Genomic DNA, 7,418 nt, shown 5'->3' on the forward strand with positions numbered 1-7,418 from the left:
TGCTTGATTTATGTGTACAGCAAACAAAAGCTTTACAATACCCTTTCTGTGTGTTCTCCTCAGGAGAAATGTAAATGCTAAACCTAAATCTGAGCTGGTCAGACCTGTAAAAAGACACAGTGGTGTAAATAAACATGAACCACTGTTTATTCTACATTCTTCTCCTTTTGCCTACACAGCAGCTTATTGTTGCTCACTCAGACAAACCTTGGTAATATAGTCGAAGCTCCCTCTCTCCCTGCCTCTCTGTCTCTGCACACGTATACACACGCGCACATACACACACACACACACACACACACACACACACACACACACACACACACACACACACACACACACACACACAGCGTTGCGCGCTCTCGAGTGCAGAACGCGCAACAAGCGGACCAGCGGATGGAGAGAGAGAGCGCCAGAAGAAGAAGAGAGGACGGATGCAAGGCGAGGCCAGGAGCTGAAAACCTAATATTTCATGGTTTTCCAGCTGTTGTCTTTTTGTCTTCTTATCGCGGCGTCATTTTATAACACGAGCCCTGCCTCTTTTTTTTTTTAAAAGCCTGATATCTCCCGTATCCGTCCTGATGTGCTGCTGCGCCTCATCACGATTCTTCAAGGATATGCAAAGCGGCTGTCATCCCGTCGACGTTATTTTCCATTAAATACAAGGATGTAATATCGGAAGCATATGATCAACAATGACACACGACAACTGGGCTTGATGAGCAGTAGAAATCGACGGAGGGAGACAGGGCAGCTCGGGTCTGTGCGTTAGTTTGCGCCTAATTATTGTATTTCTTTTTTTTTTTTTTTTTTTTTTTTCTTTTTTTTTTGCGTGTGATCGTGTATTTTCTTCCACTCATACAATCAGAGCTATAAGGCCTATAGCCCGCACCGTCTCTGGGCATGAAACCCGTGGGAATTATGATACCAACGTGACGCACAGTCACACAGCCCAGCGGGGTAGACATCGAGCCTCGACAGGACGGAGGGAGGGTGTGAGGTCCAGCAGAGCAGAGCTCTACACAGTACACTGATCACAGGAGGAGGACGCCCAGTTGTTGTTGGACACATCGCACAAATGACTGCCGTATAGGTATCGCCCACCACCATTTCCCCATTGAATATTGTATTTGTTTCATGCATTGGGCAGAGCTGAGCGGGAGAAAGGGAGGAGAGTACAGTGGGTGCGCGAGGGCGCGGAGAGAAGGGATGCGGGAGACGCAGTGAGCGAGGAGGAGGAGGAGGAGGAGGAGGAGGGAAACCGGAGGATTGACGGTAAGATATGGATATAGGCTATGAGGATGCACCCCGCCTCTCTCTCTCTCTCTCTCTCTCTCTCTCTCTCTCTCTCTCTCTCTCTCTCTCTCTCTCTCTCTCTCTCTCTCCCCCTCTCTCTCTCTCTCTCTCTCTCTTCAAATGCACACGCGCACATTCATGATCAATGCCTGAGAAGACAACAGAGGGGCCCTGCTCCTTTGCTGCTGCTGCTGCTGCTGCTGCTGTCAGGGGCCATTTGATCACTGAGGGACAGGGATCTGATGTGCTGCTGTGCAGGGCCTCATACTGCTGGCTGCCATTAAAGCTGGGTCAGTAGTATAGGAGTGTGAGGCATGGGTGCTGTGAAATATTCATGGGTGATTTCCCTACTCTGTTCCTCAGAGGAGTGCAGGGAGAAAGTGGCATAATGACTCAGGGTGTCCCACGCTGGCCCACCAGAGGGGTCTGTGATGAGTGGGCTGAATTATGTTCATTACACACGCATCACACTCTTTGATTGCAGTGTCTGGTGTGCTGCAGTGAAAGGTAGCGTAAACATGCACACACACAAAAGGGGTATAAATGCAAGGTTTGGTTTGAATGTTTGCTGGTTTAGTTTCACCACAGATGGGAACACGAGGAGAAAAGAGACAGCGAGGAAGAGAGCGCAGACCGAGAGAGAGTCCATTATCAATATTTCAGAGAGGGGATGAGAGGACTGGGTCAGTGGAGGAGGCCAGGAAGGCAGGCAGGCAGGGAGTGCAGGAGCGACCGAGAGGAAGACAAAACAGAGAGAGATGAGAAAGAGACGAATAAAAGAGAAGAAAGGCTGAGGAAAGGGTGGAGGAACAGAGGAACGAGAAGAGAAAGAAATGGCTCAGTGGCTGACAGGACTCTTCTGTGAGGCTGAATTTCTGATACATTTGTAACCTTGAGTGTGCGCCAAGGTATGATTCATGTAGTGTGAAAAGGATGATAGAAATGAACTGATTTATATTTAGAAATGTTGGGGAACAGACATTTTAATAAGGTGTATTACCTAGCTCTGTGTGTGTGTGTGTGTGTGTGTGTTGTCTCTAAGGAGAAAAAAAGCGAATTGATTTGCTTAAACCACTCAGATACGCATGCATATACACTCAATTTGGATGGATTTGACTTGTAAAACGCACCATATTTGTCTCTTTTCTGTTCGGACCAACTCAGGTTCCTATAATGTCTCTTTGTATCCGTCAGATACACTGAGTCAGTCTCCCTGCCTCTGCTGGGTGCGTGTATGCAGGCCTGTTCAGAGCTGGAGGTAGAGTGTAATATAAATATCCTGATTAGACATCAACTGGGATTTCACTTAGGCCTATTACAACATTGTTGATTGATTATTTTCATTATCGGTTTATCCAAAAAATGTAATTGTTTAAATTAACGGACAATGAATGTTTTTTGTGTCTATGAAACGAAAAAAAAAATAAATAGTGAAAAAATGTTTCCCAGAGCTCAAGGTGATGTCAAGTTGCTTGTTTTGGCAAAATAAAAAACTACATCAAATGGGACAAATCAAATGAGAAAGAAAAGCAGCAAATTCTCACATATGGGGCGCAGCAGTCAGCCTGCTAAGATTCTTAAAACGAGTAATCACTCATCAAAATAGCTGCAATCAGTCAATCGACTAAATGCTGTAATTCTGCTGAAAGGCTTATAGTTGTGTTTCCTGGGGTTGATGGCAGCATTACCGTTCAGTGATACAATTATCTAAACTTATCAGAATGTTGTAGTGGAGTAAAATGAACAGTGATGATGACCATCATATTCATATTGTTTTTCTTTCTCAGAATATTGTGTGTAAATGTCTCTAAAAGCATGCATCGAATCATACTGTATTTAAAAAACAAACAAACATATTACTAAATGTAGATAATTATTTGTTCACATATATTGTCCAGTAGATGTGGGTGATATGGTCATTTTCTATCACGGTTTGTAATTATTTTTTATTATTTTATTTTATTACTTGATGATACATATTGTGGTAGAGTATATTTCTGATAACTCATTTGAGAAACTGTTTGGATAAAATAACCAAGCAATCAGTGTGCAAAACACACTCTATTCTGTCAATGTACTAATTTCTGTAATTCTGCTGTAAGGCTTATAGTTGTGTTTTCCTTACTGTTCAGTTCAGTTCATAATATAGTAACAGGTTATGTTGACACAGAAATCATATTTTGTGAAAAGAGGCAGGACGGGACGTAACGACAATGCACAACTGCTCTAAATACATGTTTACTTTTCAGAATGTTTACCTCAGTAAAAACATGATGCTTTCAATAAGATGAGGCAATCATTTAAAATGCTGTAAGACAAGAAAGGCTCACGTACACTCCCCGTTTTGTGCTACATTCTCAAACTCTCCATGACAACACGCATTTAGGCAGACTATATCAGTAAATCTGTGTAATGTGTTTGACATTAGCAATCCATTATGAATATTTAACCAACCCCAAGACGGTTCCCAGTCACTTCACATATTAACATTTTCCAGTAACTACAAAATACATTTTTGACATTTACTGCAACATTTCCCTGCTGTTTTATCAAGAAAACTATGAGCAGTGTGTGGGGGTTTAGCAGTGTGCTATTTTCACAGGATTAATCACATTTATTTTCAAATCTGTCTTACAGTATCATCATACATATATGCCCATATGTACATTAAAATATGTATTTGTAGCTGTAATTGTTGCTCCTGTATAGAGGTGGGCCATATGGGTAAAATCCTATATCACAGAGTATGTAATTTATGATATTGCTATATAATGTGGTATGTGCCTTTTCTTTAAAGTCTTTTGAGAATTATTTTTATTTTGTTTATAGATAAGTAAAGCAGACAGGAATATATGTTTTCAATTAATCCAATATTTAATCAATATTTCTTTGACCTGCAGTGTTGCCCACACAATTGCTTAATACACTAAGAGATACACATACCGTGACAAAATCTCTCACCAACCCTGTTCTACTAGCCATGACTAGATCCCGTCTTGGCGTAACCCTAATTTAAAAGATGGGAAACAGAATCGTCAGTCCTCGTTTTGCACAAAAATGCATTGTAGTTCAGCTGAAGCCCCAAGAGGTTTCAACACAAAGAGATCATTTTGTATCAGAAAGACAAACCTGTGTGACGTCACTTCATTGGTCTAACTCAGACTGTAAGAAAAGGTTTCTGGTGGTTTGCTATATTTAATGAGCATCTGCATCGGCCCACCAGTTAAAGCACAAGGACAGCATGTAAGAGACTGTTTAATCAGCACTATCAGAACTGTAGCAAACTGCAGTACAGCTACAGTAGATAGGAAGCTCATCCACTTAAGTGTACATTTTAGCTAAAGCTGAACTTATTATTAATAATAATTAATAAAAATCATTACATTCAGCCATCTTCTGCTTATTTGGGTTCAGGACCCGTTAATTTAATCAATTATACCAATAATAATTATTGTTACTTAGTTTAGTCAATTTATTGAACATGTTAAAATAAAACATAAAAAGACAACTACTGGGAAGTACTGACAAAGAGATAAAAATAATTTATTTAAGGCCCTATACTCTCTCTACTCTCTACTGGTTTTCCATCATACTTTCATACTTTCGCCAGTGTGATCGTAAAAAATTAAATTGAATTCTATGTGGTGTAAATTAAATTCATTGATTATTATTTTTCTCTACAAAATGACAATGGCTTCATACTGCATGGTGATCATGTAAAAACGATACATACATGACTGCGCTGTATTTGTTTGTTATCTTTGTCATTCTGTACATCTAAATTGTCCAAATAAACCTATAAACCTAGATGAAAGAAAATTAAATAACTTCTCACACAAAACGTATGTAAATACACACGTGGAAATGTATGAGAAGCCAGGGAAGGTTTTTGGCATCCTTGGCCTTCCATACTTTAAATGTCATTATCTATGTATGTGTTAGCATTACAAATATTTATTAAGTTTATTCTTTTGTGAAAACTGATGGCTAACATAATAAAAAAAACAGTGGATGACTTTGAAAATGACTTTTAAAACATGATCATGATCTATCTGCAACCAATTTACTCCCATTTCCTTAAAAATGTATAAACCCTAATGCTCTCAGCAGTGTCCAATATGCAGTGCGGGTCGTAATGCTCTGAACTTGGCTCTGAGCGTCTCCTATGTTTCCTGCCTGCAACAAGTGAATGATTGACAGATGGCGATACCTCCATTCCCCAGAGTCACTCATCGACCAGACAAACATACAGGCTCTAAAACCCTGTAAGTGGCTTTGACTGCAGTGAGTAGGCCTCAGCCCTCTGGGGGCTGTAGAGGTCAATGGTCTGAAACAGGCTTGCAGTCACAGAGGGCACTGTAGTGGGTTTTAAAATCCTCTCTTAAGCCTTAAAGTGCTCATATTATGCTCATTTTCAGGTTCATAATTGTATATATGGTTTAATTTTCAAAAAACACCATATTTTTGTTGTACTGCACATTGCTGCAGCTCCTCTTTTCACCCTGTGTGTTGAGATCTCTGTTTTAGCTACAGAGTGAGGCATCTCACTTCTGTTCCATCTTTGTTGGGAGTCGTACATGCGCAGTAGCTAGGTAAGGACTACTACCCAGTCAGAAACAGAGTATGAGGGAGTGCCATGCTAGCAGCTAGGCGAGCATTATAACGTGTTACAAAGTGACGCACGTTCGTCACGGAAGTAAAAGCTGGACTACAATAGAGCTGTTTGGAGCAGTTTGTGAACAGCGTTTTCTGTTGGAGATGGTAAGTGCCTTTGGGGTGGACTTTGGGCTTTTTCACTTTGTAAACCTATAACTTGCAGAAAAAATCAACCTGTTCTCACTCCGAACTCGTAAAATACGGACGTTTGAACAGTGTCTGTCAGCGTCTGAAGCAACGAAAAAAGCGCCCTTCAGCGTGTTTGTGTAACGTACTGGGGAGAGCAGCAGCTACACGGGGTTTGAAGATAACGTAACACTAAGAGCGACTACGGTAGTGAGTAGTATGTAAGGCCGAAATTCCGCGTAGGGAGGTTGGTTGGGGTGGTTGGTGGGTCAAACGCAGGACTTTCACCCAGGAGACCGGGGTTCGTGTCCACGTGTCACGTTTCCTAAAGTCGCTTTCTTCTTTTCCTAAACCCAACCGTCCCGTTATTCCCGCGTGTCACAGAAACGTAAGCCCTCCCACAACCTTTTCCTTAACATAACTGCATCAAAAGGGATGCCAATAGTCCCGACCAAGCGCGTTTAGTTAAAGCGCGTTATATAACAATCAATCAATCACAACGACAAAGGCACCTGACCAAGCATCCGTATTTTACGAGATGGGAGTGAGAATCTGTTGCAAAAAATATATAACACAATAAAGAAAAGGGAAAAAGCCAACAAGCATAATAAGAGCTCTTTAAATATTATTATTAGCAACGAGAAAATTCTCAACATTGTTGTTATTAAAAAAGTATTTCAGCCAATAAAGCTTTTGCTTTTGTCTGTGCTGTCAGAAGTCTAATCTCTATGTCTCTACCTCATCTCTTGATTGCTCTCTCTCTCTCTCTCCATCACTCACACGCATTAATTCCTCCATTAGGAACATAACACTACAAGGCTGTTTTGTCACTTTGTGCTTCATAGCGATCTGCCCTCAGGCACTGATAGCTCTCTGACCAAAGGAGGGGGAGGTTACTCTCTCTTTCTCTCTGTTGATTTTATGGCCTTCACCTCCAAAAGTGTGAATCTTTGTACCTGGCATGGTTTCACATCAGTTTGAATGATTTCCAACAGGCTGACTTTAATGGCTTTCAGGTATCATTTGCTTCCCACAGCAGTGAGTCAGTCAATTTTCTTTTTTATTTATTGCTTCATTTTTGGAGCAGCGAAACCACACAGGATTCGTTTGGCAGACTCCTGTTTGACTTCTCTGCCATTTAGGGCTGCATTAAAGATTATTTTCATTATAAATTGTCTGTAGATAATTTTTTGATTAACTGATTAAGTTAAATTAATTCTAACAATTCTAATTTTAACAATGTTGAATGTGAAAAATGTAAAGGGGTTCATTTGATGTTCAAAATAGTTGCTAAATAGATGTTCTGTTGCTATTGAGTCACTATTAACACTGTTAGATAA

General features: G+C 40.6%; 1 protein-coding gene across 4 annotated transcripts in view; it reads left to right on the forward strand.

Annotated features, from left to right (window-relative positions):
* Positions 1-381: 381 nt before the first annotated feature.
* The window catches only part of LOC116042787 (adhesion G protein-coupled receptor L1-like), a 27,129-nt gene continuing 20,092 nt past the window's right edge, over positions 382-7,418 (forward strand). For 3 of the 4 annotated variants that reach the window (XM_031289163.2, XM_031289166.2, XM_031289158.2), the window contains exon 1: positions 382-1,275. The gene's annotated coding sequence lies outside the window, so the exon portion shown is untranslated. Of the gene's footprint in view, positions 1,276-6,038; positions 6,058-7,418 lie in introns of those variants that run through there. The other variant, XM_031289159.2, reaches the window with a different exon arrangement.

The sequence above is a fragment of the Sander lucioperca genome, chromosome 4 (assembly GCF_008315115.2).
Source record: "Sander lucioperca isolate FBNREF2018 chromosome 4, SLUC_FBN_1.2, whole genome shotgun sequence".
NCBI lineage: Eukaryota > Metazoa > Chordata > Actinopteri > Perciformes > Percidae > Sander > Sander lucioperca.